General features: G+C 42.7%; 1 protein-coding gene across 3 annotated transcripts in view; it reads left to right on the top strand.

Moving 5' to 3' along the window:
• Positions 1 to 4,533: 4,533 nt before the first annotated feature.
• The window catches only part of LOC111254293 (uncharacterized), a 46,176-nt gene continuing 32,880 nt past the window's right edge, over positions 4,534 to 17,829 (top strand). The window contains exons 1-3 of one of the 3 annotated variants that reach the window (XM_086975692.1): positions 4,534 to 4,631; positions 4,993 to 5,103; positions 5,465 to 7,825. The gene's annotated coding sequence lies outside the window, so the exon portion shown is untranslated. The other 2 variants (XM_022814990.2, XM_086975693.1) reach the window with 2 other exon arrangements.

Below are 17,829 nucleotides of genomic sequence, written 5' to 3'. Positions count from 1 at the left end.
TCTCATAACAGCGGCCCCGTGCATTGGAAGAAAAACCCTCCGTACACGGCCTAAATTACTTGGCGCCACCTAGGTGCCATTGTTGCAATTCAAAACGATACAACAACATTAAAAATAATAATAGACTGGTATGATTACATAGGTACAGAAGCTGATACATGTGCTCTAATATCATTCCAGCTATATCCTGTATTAGAGGTGAAGGATTTCTGTCGCTGTCAACATTCGTGGACGTCCAATCTCTAAAGTTAGTACACTTCAGTGACTTGTAATGAGTTACAAAATGGACATGGGCACCTTTCAAATGGAAAAAAAAGGCCTCGTTCATTAGTTGAAAAATTAAAATCGAGTAGATCTAATCTTACTTCAGCGGTTCTAGTTCTTGATATTCGCTGTCGTTCTACAGTTGTTCTGTATATGTATGTTATTGCTCTCGAAAACTGTGCACGCTGTGTGCGTTTGGTGAAGCCTACCGCTAGACGACCAGACAATTATGCTGCTAAGGACGAAACAGTTCTGTCTGCGCTATTAGCATGATAGTATACTGCGGCGAAATTGATTAGCTTTCCAGCTGTACATGGGAAGTTGTTTAGGGGTCTTCTCTTCATAAAGGGGAATAGATATAGAGGAAAGTGGGACATGGTCTTCGTAACCCATTTTTCATTTGTCCTCTTTGTATTTGGGACACACCGAATGACTGTTTGAAACATAATAATATTGTCTGTTATGGAAAGCGTTCAGCTATTATAAAGTGGATATTTGCTAGTACTGAAATGCCATTTGGTGTTATTCATTAGAAATAATAAAACCATCTGATCTGTGATATATTCAAACTGCAAAACAGTTTTAAAATTAATATATATGTGTGTGTCGTCCATAGATGGATTAGGACTTTTGCCTTTCTACATTCTTAAAGTTATCGACCAATATAATATGAGGGAGCATTGTCCTTCAAAACATCCTCGCCAGGAAAATACTTATAAATTAATAATTACTATGAACCAGTTCGCGTTTTGGTCACCTATTGATCAAAACTGCTCTCCAGTAATAACATATTGGCTAGGTAGAGCTAGCTTTAAGACGTAAAACGTCTGTTTCAATAATCTTGACAAACTGTTTAGCTCGGCTATTTGTCTCAACATCATTTTTTCGATAGCATATAAAAAAGATTCGTAATGGAGAACATAAATTCATTTTTATGTTACCTTCATCATCCATACAACGGACAAAATGCTCACTTTTGCTTAACAATGGCAGTTCTTGCGTGTTTGCTTACCTTGATGGTGTATATGGAATACGTAGGCAAAAGTACTGATTTTCAATATATTTTGTTCATAAGAGGAAGCACTTTGGCTAAAGGCAAGCGCGGTTACATCACCACAGTATACTGGAATCAATCGAGAATAGATTGTAACTAATGCTTGACGAATATAGCCGAAAAACGTTACTTAAGTTTTTTTTCCATCCAATTTCACCTTTTCTCTATGGTGAAATTTGCTATTATGAATACGGTTAAATGTAATTTTAGTTGAACCGAATGGATTTAATAGATACAGAATGGAGACCCCGGTCGGACAGCAACATATTGTTTACGTAAATCAAAGGTGTACAACCAGTAATAGCACCTGTAACGGGATCGCCTATGTTGGAACTGCGTCATGCTACGTGACACGACACCCAAATAAAACCAAGAGAAATTCTATGGATATGCACAAAACGATGTATTTTCTTTATCAACTACCTCCAATGAATGAGGCTAAATAATCTCATCGTAATCATACGGATTATGGACCCGATACTGACCTGTATTGCAGATACCATAAGTAGAAATAGACTAACTTGTTCTATAAAATTATCACTGGTACATATCTGTCTACAGAAAAGCTGTACTGATATAGTCGAGTTACATTAATAGTCGTTGGTTTTCTTTAGTGATTTGTAATTTTTGAACAACGAAATATAGGGATATATATGGTCAAAACTATTTGCCCTCGGAAACAACGCCGTGGTAGAGTCAAATTTTTTTGATTAATAAACTACTTTTCGATTTGGCAAAAGTTGTTGTTGTTATTATTATCCATTGGTTGTTAGAACGTATTCGTAACCATATTATTAGCGGGCTAATTTTTAGCCGAACTCTCTTATCGCTAAATTTACTATAAATCATACTATTGTGTTATAATAGGTATTGGCTAGAACGAGCGAAAAATAGTTCCTTGTGCGCGTTTCTGAAACCGTCATACAAACAACCGACCCCCTGTCGGCTACTCGTAGCCGTCACAGTATTCTTCGTTTGTGACGTTCGTAGTACGCGCACGTATCCTGCTAACTGGATAGTCCCTTTTAATGTACCATCGGAACGCTTCCCAATTCATCGGACGCACGCTCAAAGTTTTACCGCCAAAATTCGAAAGCAATTGATAAATTAAAAGGTACTTATTCTTACTTCAAGTCGTGTAAAATCACACGCCTCAGTAACTTGCTTTTCCGATGACCTTCTTCAGAACTCTTATAGTAGAAAACAACGTCGTATATACTTGCATATCATTGAGAGACGGTTAGGCTTTCAAGTTTCATTTAATAGCGAGCCGTATGGTTTGCAAGAAGATCAGTCGAAAAGCGGCAAAAGTCAATGCAACATTCTAATATCAACGTCTAATTTGGAACCGTTTCATGATTGGTAGCAGCTCCTATTATTTCCGTATGTAAAACGTTTCAGATTTACCAATCAAACTTCTGTTTCACCTCGCGTTGTATACGTCGAAAGACGAGCAGTGTATGTGCTATAAAATCGCCTAATAAACATTCGTTTAGTTATTCTATTTTTCAACTTATAAATTCGATTTCATTCTACTTTTACGTTTAGTTCAAATTAACAAATCTGCTTATTTTGGTAAGATCACCGACGGAAGTGCACTCACTGGCTGGGAACAATGATTGACTTATTTTGTGTGTCGGAAACGATTCTCTGCAGTAAAAAAGCTGCGAATTCACTTGAATTGCTATCAAATGGAATACACATTCGTACGATCGATAAATACTGCGAGCTTGAACCTTCGCGGCCATGAAAGACGGGAGCATCGTTTTAGTGGCTATAAGCGAACAGATATTACGTCTTAAGTGGGGGCGCATGCACAGCGTGTGTACGCAGACAACAATCGAACAGCCGCGGCTATTTTTGAATGAATTCAAATCATAACAAAGTTTTAATCCGATAGGCATCAACATTGACCTGCGCTCGGACCCTGTAACAGTTCAACAGAGTGAGATAACCATATATAAACGAAACAGTCGTATGTCAATACTGACACTGGTCTAACGTCTCTATTTATATGAGTAGAAACCTGATGCGTAATTGCGCCAATCACGGGTCAGGAATGAATCTCACGATAAATAAGAGAACGGTTACAAAACGTGAAGGCCTGATAATAGGCAATGCTTCGATTATTTGAAATAACGTAAACTCACATACGGTAGAGCATCTGACTATGATATGTTGATCTGTAGATTTATTCCTATAAAGTCTATTCCACATCAACACAAAAAATCACAACAAAAAATGCCGGAATGGCGCTGCTAAAAAAAATCGTTATTGAATAATAGCTAGTATCTCATAAAACATGTTTAATATTAGGGTAGAATCCGTAAATAAATAGGCAGGGGCAGTTTCGGTCACTCTTTTCCTGCTGTTTAATTTCACTGTAAATTTGGGAAACGCGAACCATGTTCTTAATAGTATACGCGCTCAGCTATAGCAGACACATCCAGGCGTATAAATGCGATGCCACAAACCTTCTATGCAAAACCCCCAACCCCACTGATCTTGCTTTGTCCACAGTGTGGAAATTTTACAGCAAAAATGTTTGCGGATCGAATTATTTCATTAATATATATATATATATGTATATATATATAGTCGAAAACTAACCAGTACTCCGTATTTGGCAGTTTTATCTAATGAGTTCCTAGCGGTATATATACGTATATATTATAAACTACAATAGATTTCTAGCTGTTTTCATTTTGCAGGATTTCATGATGGAGTCCAAGCTTTGCTTTTGATCGTATCTGATAAAAAACCGTACTTCAGAAACGTATTCTCGTTACCAATCGTATTTGCTCAACGAAAACATAAATTTGTCAGCCGCACTAACGGATTAAGTGCTGCAACTGAGGCTAAAAAAAAAGCAAAATCAGTTGTTTTCAAGACCTGTTTTTATCGCTCGGTGCAGAGGATATGCGAGCTGGCCATTCTGTGTACACAATAAAGCATTGACAATCGACGCGGAGCTCAATCAAATAACCTGTTATAATCAGTCAGAAGATATGGATATAATAGCTTAAAGGCTTCTGTCGTTTCTACGTGGTAGACTAGGTGTGACCGCAACAGGGTTAGTTATTTATTGTAGAACGAGAAGTTTTACGAATTGCCCAGAAGCCCATCCCGCATTATGCCTCTCCACTTGGTGACACCGCCCATTAAAGACGAACACGTCTTTTTACATGTGCACGTGGCCACCTAGTGGCGATGTTTAGGTTTGACAGAGGCAAGACACATGCACGTGGATGGCATAATATAGTACAGTCAGTGTTCTTCTATGGAATATCAGTTGATTCTATTTTCCATGAAGGTATAGCATCTGTGATCGAGGATCTCATTATATTGGTAGTAGATAAAATTGTTTCAGTAGCGTTCAAGTTCCAAGAGAACTTAAATACCCTTGTATAGTGACATCTTGAAAATCGTTCTCTTTGAATATACCAGACTCGATTTGATGATAATACAACGAAAATATGAGTACGTGCAACTTCATGAAGTCTATGAGATGTTTGCAAAATTGAGTGTTATCGAGGCTATCTTGCACCGAAGCGGAAATCGTTTACCGATATTAGCGCAGTGCCCGTTGTGTACAAGAAATTGTTTAGCAAGAACAGACATACCCGAAACCTATTATAAACTGCAACGAATCTCTATCTGCTTTGATTTTATAGGACCTTATGCTAGGACGCAAGCTTTGCTTTTGATGCATAATGTGCGCTGAGTACCATCTGCTCACCTGCGCAAAGGAGAGAAAACGCCGAGTTGCTCTTCACGCGTTTTGCGTGCGTTTGATCGTGAACGTGTGTGTGTGTGTGTGCGTCGTTTGTGTATGTGTGTGCATCCGTATGTGTGTGGGTGTGTGTGTTTGTGTGTGCGACTGTGATTCGTCTGTGTTCTATTGTCGTTCTGCGCATTTGTTCCGCGTTCCACGGCCACTGTACCTTTTCCTCAAGTTATGCTTCCTGTTTTTCTTTTTTAACTCTTCTGCGGTGCTTTTCGTCGAACCAGACCACAATGATACTTCTTTTAAATCAGCTTCGCTTTCTTAACTTGCCATTCACCTTGAGTTTGCCACATACAACGCTCACGATTGTACATTTGCTATGTATTTTGTACGCACAGCTCAACCTTTGTTCTCTTCAGGTTGGCTGGCGAATTGGCGTGCACAGTTTGGGCGGCATGACCACACAGGGAAGGTAGGTGGGTGGGGGGGAGTCGACAGCTGAAGGTTTAACCAGCAACCGCCGCTCTAATTCTACTACTCGGCGCGCAAAGCGTTCTGGCGCGACCCAGACCTTCTGGCCGGGAGCATTGTGGGCGCACTCGCCACTCCGGGTAGGACCTTCTGTTTACCTCGTTCGTTGTTAACACCAGTGGCAGCCGCAGCAGTCCAACCATCACGAAGACCAGGGGATTCCTCAGTGCAATGTTGGCTCAAGGGGGGCTTGCCTGCCCTTTCCCATCGGCTGCTTACTGAACGGCTCGCCGTCGTCTGCTCAATGTTCGGGCCTTCATAGAATGCTGAAAATATATCGTATACCGAGAAAGAGAGATGCCCGCGTGCCTTCAAAGAATCACCCGAAGAAGGCGTACAAGACTTAATAGAAGGAGTAGGGACTAGACTGGAAAGACTGCAATCCTCGTGTGAACAACAGCAGCAGCGTATAGTGGCAGTGAGCGATAGCATCACTGCTTAATTCATGTGTCGTTATTACTGTTTCAAAGATAGACGAAATTTTATGAAACGGGAAATCGAGTCAGCCTTTGTTCAAAACAAAAGCGCAATAGCGTGAGCACACGCCTATACATAGGTCTGTACAATAGTCGAAAATTTAGCGTACAAATCTATTTGATCTCTTCCTTCGGACAAAACTGCTATGTAAGCAAATGGTGAACTAACTTAAACAAAAATCAATGTTGTTTGTAGTTTGTCAAGCTAAACGTTATTGCCGCACGACGGGATCCAATTGGGAATTAGCATTATTGTTGACAGACACCGTTGGCACAATTTATTCCCAGTTATTTTTGTAATCGGTTGTAGGCAGCTGTTACTGGCGGAATTTAATTTCCGTTCTATTGCAGCTAAAAAAAAACTCTTATGTTGATTGAATCAAATAAGTTTGATGTTATGAAAAATATGTACTATAAAGAAAGTCTTTTTTATTAACAGGTTAGCGGCCACAGGTAATTCGTGTTTTTGTGAATAGTTGACTAAGTACTACTGCACTTCGTTCAGATTTTGACGAATCAGTTTGTAGCCTACAAAACATCATGAAGATGAGTCATCTATTCCTGTACACGCCATCATCTTAAATGTCATTTATTTAAAATCGACGAGCCCTGTGCTATGTTCATTAAGTCTTTTGTGGCTAGTAATCACGTTCACCTTAAAAGTAGAGGATCCCCATTTCTCAGATACTTCCTGCTCGCTTGAAGTGAGCAAGAGCAATATTTTTTGTATCTACTTTGATCTGTGTGAACATACAAATGGCAGAAAAGCTATACTTTTCAAAACAAGGTTTACATTGCGTAAGCATTACACATTAATTGTGCTTATTGTACGGTTCTCTTCAATACAGCCTCTTGATGGGCTGGCTCGCTCGCTCTCTCGTCGTCTTTCAATTGTTTCTTAGACGACGCTGTGGGTAACGGCAAAAGATGGTAGACAGATCTCCAGTTCTCTTTCTCTAAACCACGCGCTTCGCTCTTGCTTTGTGATGTTTCGTCAGTAGCTTCGTTTTTTGCTGCTTCATCCGCCTGGCTGAGGTGGAGTCGTAATGGCCAACGTTGGGATATTGCCAGCTTCAACGCGTTTTGTCGCCTTCACGCTTTGGCAGAACGAAGCGAATCTAGGTTTAGCAAAAGTGCTGGCAATAGCGATATTGCAGTGGGCGGTAGACAAAGTAGACGATGCTTGAGGGATTTACTCTGGTCGGCTGATCAGCCGTTCGTCGATGGTGGCGCCACCCGTGGTCACTGGGTGAGGTCGTCAAGGTCAGTCTCGATGGTAGCCCTTTCCTCGGCATACGGAGTGAGAGGAATCCCCTCTCCTATCGAGCGTAGCCACCCGCCGTACAACAGTTACTTTCTATGAAAAAATGGCTGCAGTGATCCAGATCGCAGTGGTACGTTCGGTCGAAGAAATGGTACCGTTGCTGCCGAGGCCACAGTTGTCGCTATTGTCGTCCTTCATCGCTGCCCCCTTTCGACGAAGTGTTGTTTCAACCGATTTGTGTGCTGACTTGTGCGTGATCCAAAGGCGTGGAGCCGTGCTTACTTCTACTATTCTAGCTGTTGTTTCCCTGATGTTCTGTCAAGCGCAATCCGCGTGGGTGACCCGCCGACTCGTCGCGGATGACACCACCTCTGCAGTAGCGACCAATGTTAAGCTTACGACAACAAACAGTTCGGCGACGAATTCCGACATGAAGAAGATGCCTCCTCTTTCTCGCCAGCAGCAGTAGCCACTTGGCTCACGCTGAACGCCAACGTCATGGCAAGCAGGTAAGAATCACGATATTCACTTCATCATGACAGGAACACTGAACAACAAGCGCAGAAATGGAGGCACAATTTCTAATTGTGGGCAACGTTTGCCGAATAGACAGGTACGCGAAATGTTAGAGAGGCCAAACTCTCGCTCATCTATACACAATAATGAGACAATGTTGGGTTTGATGCGGTGTCGGATGCATGTTAAGTCAGCGCAGAAGGTATTGTCTGTTACATGGGTGACATCTTGCCGGAGTGCTTATACTACACGCTAATTGTGAGTGTGCCTAGAAAAAGAACGGAGTAGTGGCTTCACACGGGGTCCACGCTTCACTTGTCACAATTCCCTTTACACTGGTATTGGTATGACGACCACTTCAGCAGCTATTAATGCTGCCACTTGAGGAATAGTATTTACAATGTGTACGTGCGTGTGTGTGCTATGTATGGTGCGCTGGTCTCCAACGTCTCGTGCAACATGACGCGTCACCTGGCCCCCGCCACATGCCATTCAGTACCAGGCGTCATTGGGGGCTTTTAGCAAAAAAGCTGCGTATTTGAGGTTAGCTATTTTCATAAAAGGCCTTTTCTTTTTTCTTGTTATTCTTTATTAGGCAGGTGTACGGCAATAGTGTGCGTTTGTATGAATTTGCCTGTGTTTCTCCGTGAATATCCGAGTTTCACTTTTACAAATGTATATTAAAGTTTGTAGAGTATACGTAGTTCAGTATGATACGTATTAGCATTATGGCGATATACACAGATCTTGAGATAGAGGCCATTGTGTCTATCAGAAAATCTAACTACCTCGCCCTTTGGTCAGACAATTAAATCAAATGCCAAGCGATACAACAACACCTTCATTATGTGTTTGTCTCTACGCGTGTGTCTATTTGTGCCACTAATGATTTAATCGGTTTGCAATGAAGGCATAGACGCTGTCGTTGGCGACAGAAGGTAACAGAGACTGGACGAGGTGTGGTAGCACTAAATATGTAGCCGTAGCAGCAGAAGCAAAGGAGAAAGGCTGTGCCACGACTAAATGATACCTGTCCGCACCTTCAAAGGTGACGACAACGACTCCAGACGAGGGTGGAAATAAACTGGAGTCCTGTGTAAGGAAGTATCATTGTCTGTGAGCGTGCGCGAGGAGAGCATGCGGATGAAAGAGCGCAAGGGTGCCAGCGTAACCTGTTTGTCGCCAGCACATGGGAAAACAAGGAGCAAAGAGGGAGCGATGCGGTCGGTGTTGATTCTGGATAGCGCCTTATTTGCACCGCGTTTTCTGAGGACAAACAGGCGCTCGCTAGGGCGATCAGTTGTAACAGAGACAAAGATAAGGAAAGGTACGTAGAAAGGATGACGAGGCCGATTTACGTTCGTCCACATTTCGGGGCGAACTGGAGAGTCAAAGTGGAGCGTTATATCCATGCCACTTTTCATCATCTAGATTATCAGTCGAAAATGATAATGCTAACCTCGCACCTACCTGTGCTTGTTGAAGCGAGAGGCGAGCCTCTTATGGCTGCTCTGATCTCTTATGTGCCACAATGAATTTAGCTAGATAATGTTCTATAAATACAAACAAATAAAAACTCCCTTGCATGCTCCCACACGTATTCTTTATAGTAGTATCTCTCCTTACACAGCTTAATGTATAAGCTAATTACTTTGTTTTTGTCGTCTATCGTTTGATGACAACAACAGCAGCATTACGATTTGATGTTCTGGCACTCCACGGTCGCGGCAACATACGATAATGTGTAGACGGTATCTAGTGCGATCCATCGTATGTACGAACGTTAGCCAACGCGGGTAATACACGAGCAATAGAGTCTATTGATTGAAGGCAGAAGTAATCTTCGTTTAGAGGGAACTTAGGATACCAACAGCAAAGATCGGTGCTAGTCCTGAAGTACTACTTCGCCCGTCGGCTTACCTGAGCAAATCAACGCAGCTACGAACGAAAATTATACATATTCGTCTCGGGGTATTTGCCATGTCCCCGTATGCGCGAAACATCGACGGATATAAGCATACACGTGCCTGTGTGCGTAAAACAGATTGACGATTTAGGCGATCAAGTGTGGAAGCGAAGAGTGAACTGGGACTGTATAGAGGGTTCGACAAGAACTACGAGTAAGTTTTGCCTATTTGTCTTTGTCAGATAGCTGTAGAGGGTGATGATCTTTAAACGCGCCGCTTGCCAACGATAGTGGTGTCACTCTCACTAATGTAAGCGACATGGACCCCTTACCTATTCCGATTGCGCTACCAGCATCATCCAGTTTTTTGGCCTCTCACTCCATTCACTTTCATTAGAAGTTCGCTGCCAGCGAACGTGCAATCAGGAGTCGTAGCGGTGAGCTTTTTGCACAGGCCAAAGGACCGTCTTGCCAACTCGTAAACCTGTCGCCTTTGCACTTTTGACTGATTTAGTTACTTAACCAATGAGGCTTAACCAACCGATATAGATAGGTGGGACTGCAAAAGTTTTTCCCAGAGTAATTTCAGATTATAAAGGCCGTACACAGCAAGGGAAGTGAGGCGAGCAATGAGTTGAGAGTTATAAATGTTAAATAATAGGTTTTTGTAGAGGCGGATTTCAGTCTTTTAGGAGGATAGGCGTCAGAAATAATTCACCGCAAGCGAGTAAGTCATCGCTACAAACCAGACAGAGTACCCGCCTTTTTTGTCTCCTCGAAGTAGTACTTCAATATCCGATGTCAAAACCTTTACATCTTCTCCACGTTCGAGATCTTAGTCTCCAAAGTAAAGGCTCTGGGACTTGAATCTTCGGGGATATACAAGTTCAATAACAAATTCCTTAAAAGTCCTCGATACAATCTTTGTACTCAGAGTTCCGTGAGAGGCCAACCTTGATATATATTAAGAAGGCGTTTCCTCTTGACTGATTTTTATGCTGTTTCAATTTTATTTTACCGTCAAAGCCGATCGCAATTTTCAAAGTAAGAAGATTTGTAACAGAGCGCTGATGCTAGCTCGCTTAGGTGCTGTAAGGAGCTTTCCGTGATCTCTAGGGAGATAAGCGAATGTTGTTTCAAAGATAACGAATGTAAAACATTTCCTTTGACAAAAGCTTGCTAAGTCGCTGAGCTCGCAGCAGTAACACAATACAAGGCTTTTCAGATCAACTGATCTCTTACCTCGCCAATCACGAAAAAGAAAACACTTGAAACGCTTTGATCTCCTCTTCTCTACTATCATTGCACTGATAGTTAGGGGAGCAGATGCTGATTTCTTGCCCACTGGGTAAGCGCCACCTTACCACTTACATTGACATAATGATGTCGTGTCCAGTATGGATTTTCCCTCCGTCGCCTGCATTCGTTTGTTATAGGAGATTTCTTTTCTCCTATATATATATATAATCTCGATTGGTTCATTTGTTTCCTTCGATAGTATTTCTCGGCAAATGGAGTCGCATACAAATAGAACTGAGAAGTTGATGAATACCGAATTCTTGTCCGGCGCCAATAGGGCTCCCGACCTTCAGGAGATGAGCCCCTCAATCGCCCCGTCTTTCTCCGGGCCGCCTGGCTGCTCGTCCCTGGCAATAACGTAGATACCGACAATTTACCAGGTTCCTAGCTACTTGGAGTATGTATAGACTAAAGTGCTACGCGAACAAATGTCGGTTGTACACGGAGTTTCATCTTTGCGCGTGTGTGCGTGTGCACGAGCGCCGAGTTAAGTTCGCTTGCGCTCCGTCGGCTACCGTCTCTGCGTCCGCTGCCTTTTTCGTAGATATCACGAAGTGAAGCCGGTGTCGAACAACATATCCGATCTGCATTTCCCTTTCCAAAGGCCGGCTGACGGCCACTTCCCTACGTCACTTGTTCCGTCTCTTCACAGGCCCTTTTTTTCAGGCGAACTGCCCTAACCAATACGCCGCTACCTTTCAAGTGTCGACGACTTAAAGGTTGTAGTTGTAGCAGTAGTTACTCAAGTTAAGCTGTAGTCGTAGTGGCAGAGAATCTTCGTTTTGCTAGTGGCGACGGCATCAGCAGTAGCAGCGCCAGTGATCGGCTGCCGCTGCAATTACTGTGCAATATACAGGTCGAGCTAGTCAGTATTCTCTGTTTGTTTTAATGCCGGTTTGTTTGTTATGCGGTTCGCATGGCTTAAAAATGACCCACCATCCTCAATTTGACCCGGGTATGCCCGATTCGTTCAACGATGATCGATTTCGGCAAGGAAAGAGAGCGTACCCTTTCGTAGCAGCTGTTACTGGCATCAGCCAAGCAAGCAGAAGCCACGCAAGCAGACACTGCTTTCAATGTTGTTTTCCACACATCCGATGCAGAAGTGAAATGCTGGAGGCATATGAGGACTAGGCGGGAAGCGGCCGGGGGAAGAGTGGCGCAGCCACTGTGAGAACCATTTGGCGGCGGCAATGGCTGCAATTGTTTCGAGAGCAATTAGGCTAGTAGCGTGAAAGTAAACTCGCCTAGTTGTGTTGGCCGCTTTGCTAACCTAGTCCACGCTAGGCTACACCATTGACCTGAATCATAACGGCGGTGGGTGGGCAAGAGAACTAACCGGGGCATGGAAGTCTCAACACTCAACGTTTGAGTACTTCAGATATGCCAACAATTTTCACTGCGAGGGCATAGAAGCAATTTCTATACGCTTCCTTCATACCTTCCCTCGTCACAAAGCCTTCTATGAGCTTTCCGTCGTATGAAGAAGCAAACTCCATCTGACACGACAGAGACGACAAAGGCTTCGATGACATCTTGACAGCAGCAGCGTTCAGAATGAGGTTAATAACGTGACAGTTAAGCCGTTTTATAATGACACTGACAGTCATGACTTGACGCTTAAATAACAACGATGCCAGCGATGGCAATGACAACCTTAGCTAGAAAACAGACAATAGCTGCTCGATGAAATTCACATGTTACATGATAAAGGCACAGCGTTATGGTTGAGCTGCAAGATTCTAAGTGCCTCTACATGTACATAAATATATGGTAGTAAATATTGCGATCGCAATAGGTTGTTATGTGACTGGAAATAGCAGCAAGCAAAAAATCTAAAAAAAAAACCCTCATTACTCGACCGGTATGCTTTTCACTTTGGTTCTGTTCAATGCAGTCGCGCCTTTTTCATCTTGGTACTCTCGCTTACCATAATTACTGATTAATGGGAGCTGTCTGTGTGTCTCTTTATTAAATGGGAGGCAAGCACAAGGAGAGTTGGTCGGTTAGGTTAGGTGCTTGGCTAAGGCACTGACGTGGCCGCGACACGAAGTCAATATCCCATTGATAGAATTACCATGAGAGATTTCGAAGTACTTTAGACAGCAGCTGACCTCTTTCTGATAGCCGCCGCTTTCAGTGCGTGATCCACGGAATTGAGTTCACTGTGAAAGGAAACGGGTCGATTAAATTTTTTTGGCAAATCAACCTAACGGGAAAACTATCCAGGTCACCTATAAGATGCCTTATTATATATAAAATACAAGGAAATTTTCTCCGATTTGCAATGTAAATGGTCCATACGATTACAAAACATCTGAGACGATCTGGAGACATCGTAATTGATTGAGAGTTCGGACATTAGCCTGCTAATTTTCAGATATGCACCTGATCAAAACTTTTTCGCTGCGAAAAGCTTTTTTGAAAATTTATCGACGAATTACGCCAATGACCGCTATGGGATCAAATACGGCGCAAATTCACGTAGCTGTCCTGTTTTTTGTGATGTTTACCAAGGGTATCTTATTTTTATGCGAACACTTGTTAAAACATGTCTTATCAGCACCTTATCACAAAGAGAGAGAACATGAATTTACTGATTTTGCATTATTGTTCTTTTGAGTTTCCATTAAATCACTCAATATTGAGTGTAATTATTATCTTAAAATATAAAAAAATAAAGTTACTTACTTTAATTACGCTTTCCTTTATGCGCAGTCGGTTTTCGAAAATTAGTTGTCCTCTATCATATCCATTCGTTTCGCACATCACTTTCTTCTGGTCGGCTAAGGCACAAAAGGCTAAGGCACAAAAGGTCAAAGACCAACCGGTTTGTGTCAGGTGGCTTTCTACTTACATTACTACGGGTCCATCTCAAATAAAAATGAGGTGCACAGAGACGAAAGCCTGGTTGATTTAAAATGAATTTTCTCAAGTCGCCGGGCACTAATGCAAAACGGCCATTGCAGGCACGACATCGCAGACCTGGAAACAGCCTGAGGAAGAACTAAATCATTTAGTAAAATTTTATTACCGACTATAACGTACCTATACCTTTATAAAAATACATCGAGAAAGCCACGCATATTACCTTGACTGTAGATAATGTGATAGCAAGTAAAATACGTTTTTCGTTTTCAAATTATAACAGTCGAAGCTTGTTTAGTATAGTCAGTGTCTCGTTGTACTGACAAATATATAATACTTTAGTTTTTAATTACTAAGATTTAGTAAAGACGCAACGAAAGATGTGCAAACATTAATTATGCGATCCTACCTATTTCTAAAGATAAAGCTTAACGGAGCCCACGTGAATTAATACGTATTTAGCGTTCAGTTCACTGGGTTTTTAGCAAAAGCAGATTAAGCCACTGAAACCCTGAACCATCTAACTTGAAAGAGTTCCTGAGTCTAAAATGGAAATGGATGAAAAGAATTTCTTGCCAGAGATTATACGTTCTACCTCAACAGAAAGTATCTAAAGAGTGTTTGTAAACATTGTTTATGAGCGGCTCGTCCTTCTGTAAAATGGAGTGCGTCTCACTCCCTTTTGAAAAATGTTGTGGTACTGTATTACGACGGAACAAGCTCTACTTCTGAAAACCGTCTAAATTACAAGTTCTTATAGGCTACCTTATCCAGCAAAGTAATTGTATTTACCTGTAGCTTTTTCAATAAAGAACACTGAGTAAATTTTCCTATTAAATAATCCACCAAGGGTGTGTGCTATTTAGTTAACTCAAATCAAATAAAGCTTGATAAGCTTTACCTACGTCGAGACAAAATGTAAGGATTTTCGCATGGCATTTATCTCATTGTTTAATAGCTTTCGAACGGAACGCCCAGCTATCGCTTCTCGGAACAATACATAAGGGAAACAAACTCTTTAGTTTTATGTTTAACCGCGTGCACAACTATTACTTATGAATGTTGGCATTTTGTCAGTCGAGGAAACACGCCTACGTAACGCAACAGTTGAAGCTCGGTTAAGCTTATGGCATCGAACTCTAGAAATAAGCTGATGAATATGTATGCGCGCTCGTCTGTCACAACAGCATTGCATTGCTATTTAAGCTTAACACAGGAAGCTGGCTTAATTACGCTAGGGTACGCCGAGGAAGGACGCGTTGGTCTAATCTCCGGCCCTTTTTAAACATACCTGCCTCGGCAAACACATTGCTTAGAAAGTAATTGCGGCGATCGATGCGGGAACGTTTGATCTTCTAGCACTTGCAAACCTCCAATGATCTGACATTTAAAGCAAACGTTGTCACCAAATAAAAATTATGCAGTTATTTTTTTCCTCTCTTGAATTGTATTATGCAGCATTTCGTATAAGATCGGCCTCCGAAAATTGACGAGGTTGGTGTGAGCTTAATATCACCCGATTAGCTTACGCAATTAAACGAAAGATTGCTTGTTTACTAAACTAAAGTTAAGTAACTTTGAGAGGTCAATCCCTTTTTAGGAGTAGATAAAACGCTTGTCAGTGTAGAGGTCACTGGTACCACACGAAAAGGCTGGCAGACGCAGCTACCGCACATGAACCCATTAATTATAAACTTGAATCCTGTCAGTATGGTTACAAATATAATAAAATATTGACACTGACTAAGTGTGAAAGAAATCCAAAGCTACTCAATATACTTACCTAATATACGGCGGTGTTTACTTGATGTGTTTCTTTAAAGCTATTTAATTTAAAATTTAATAAAAAGAGGTCGCCTAGCCATTATTTACTCCAAGCAGAGTAGTAGCTAAGAATTGGAAGCTGCTTCCAACAAGGATTTCAGATGTGACTCCACAAACTGTTATTAAATCTAATTACCTGCCGTCCCCCAGAAGCCAAGAAGATATATTGGCTGCATTCGGATCACTTGGACTTGCCTATCCTTGTCTCATTTATGTCTAGCGTTATCTTCCTCTCCTCCCCTGGCTTGTTCCCGCTCCGAATGCTCAGTTGGCACTGCGGTTCGGGGCCTCCTTACTCCAGACTGTACAGGTCGTACTGAGCGGCCCTAAGCACGTTTGAAGCACTATTCTGACAAGCACCAGCCGTAGAAATGGCTGCGCGACGCTTGCGGAGCGTTTTGCTTTAACAGTTGAGCAGTAGTTGTCGATATTAGCAGACATCATTTCGTCGATGTCGGAGTTTCAAGAGGTTCTCATTCGCTGCTACCTCCTCTTCCAGTAGCTCTTCTTGCGTCTTTAAGCCCTGAGCCAGGGAGCAAATCAGTAAGTCTGGCAGCCAGCTTTCCAGCCTACTGATCTGACGATTTGAAAATAGAGTTTCGTTCGACAGAGCTCAGCCGAGCGAATGGCTGAGCAGCCTGGCATGGCAAGCCAGTTGCCAGCTACCAGGCACGTACGAACGAGTTATCTTGTTGTATTCTAGGTTGCATTCGCTGTACAGTCATTGCAATCAACGAGCAGAATTGGACCCAGCGGTCGCGTCACCGCAAACAGACCGATGAGTTTACCTTAGCCACTGCCGTTGCCTCCCGGAGACGTGCTTCTTTTCTTGTCTCTTCGCTGTCGTCGCCATGAGAAACCTCTTTTCGCACAGCAAAGGCCTCTATCGCCACCTTGCTCAGTCTCTCCTAGCACGGCCGTATAGTTTGTATTTCAATGTCATTATCTTTCATGTAATTGAAAGCTTGACGCGACTGTGCCACAACAAGCGGCAGGTTCAGGGCAAGCTCAGCCTACTTTACGTACGTGCTTTACGACGTTGCAAGTAAGGCTCGAATGACCTGCTTCTTGCGATAGCGAGATTAGCACTCCGGAAAAATCTGTGGCTTCAGTTTTGCGCTTTTCCTGTTCGCCGCGTGTCCACCGTTAGTGCTGATGATGAGATGGCAGAACCTAAGGAAAAGCGTGTATCTCGCCTAACTGCAAAATCGCTATTGTCTCGCATTGCGTTGCCAATGCCTGCTATAGCGCCGCTAGCTTTTAGCCCGTTCCAGCAAATAAAGCTGTCTAGCCCGCAGCACTACAGTCCTCTATTCTTTGGCAGAACTGGCTATGGGATTAGTTCTAGCAGGAACCGTTTTCACTAGCTGGAGGCTTTGCCAGCAATGGTAACGCTAGTCGTCACAGCAATAGCTGGAATAGTAATAGCTAGATACTGGAAGCTGAAAGTAGTCTCTTATGAGGAGAAAAACATGAGCGACGATGACCGAGTTGCAGTGCCGCACTCGGTTCTTAAGAACATACTCCTTGCCCCAAGATCACACATACACATACCGAAGCCCAGTCCCAGTTTTCGCTCGCCACACACTGTTTTTTTCCGAAGTACGTATACTCATCCTTTCTAGTTCTTTCCACGCAATACTCATCGGTAAAGAAGCTCTCTGCAGTTCCGCTGTTACTGCAAACATGAAAGCCGTCCCTTTTCCCCTTTGCCGGGTAAGACTCAGCATCACCGCCAAGTAGCGTTACTCAGTCATCTCTGATTTTTTCCACATTCCCTTTGGGCTTCGATGGCCAAAGTGGAATGGGAGCAACCGTGGGCGGCCAGACCAGTCCGACGGGTCATCTCGATGAGAAAAATAAAAGCAACATATACATTTGCTCAGACTCACACTGTTCCGATGCTCCTGCACACAGCATCGCATACAACATTATACACAGCAGATGTCCATACTATACACACGCACAAGTAGCTTTTGCTGCTGCTGCCACTATTTCTATTGTTGAAAGTATTAACTCTGCAGCATGACCGACCCTTTCTCTAGCTGCCCGCTGGACAGACGACGTTATGGAAACGGACTGTGCTAGCCGCAGTCGTAG

Source organism: Varroa destructor, unplaced genomic scaffold, assembly GCF_002443255.2.
Source record: "Varroa destructor unplaced genomic scaffold, Vdes_3.0 BEIS01000007.1, whole genome shotgun sequence".
In the NCBI taxonomy this organism is placed as follows: Eukaryota; Metazoa; Arthropoda; class Arachnida; order Mesostigmata; family Varroidae; genus Varroa; species Varroa destructor.
This window is presented reverse-complemented; position numbering and strand designations above follow the sequence as displayed.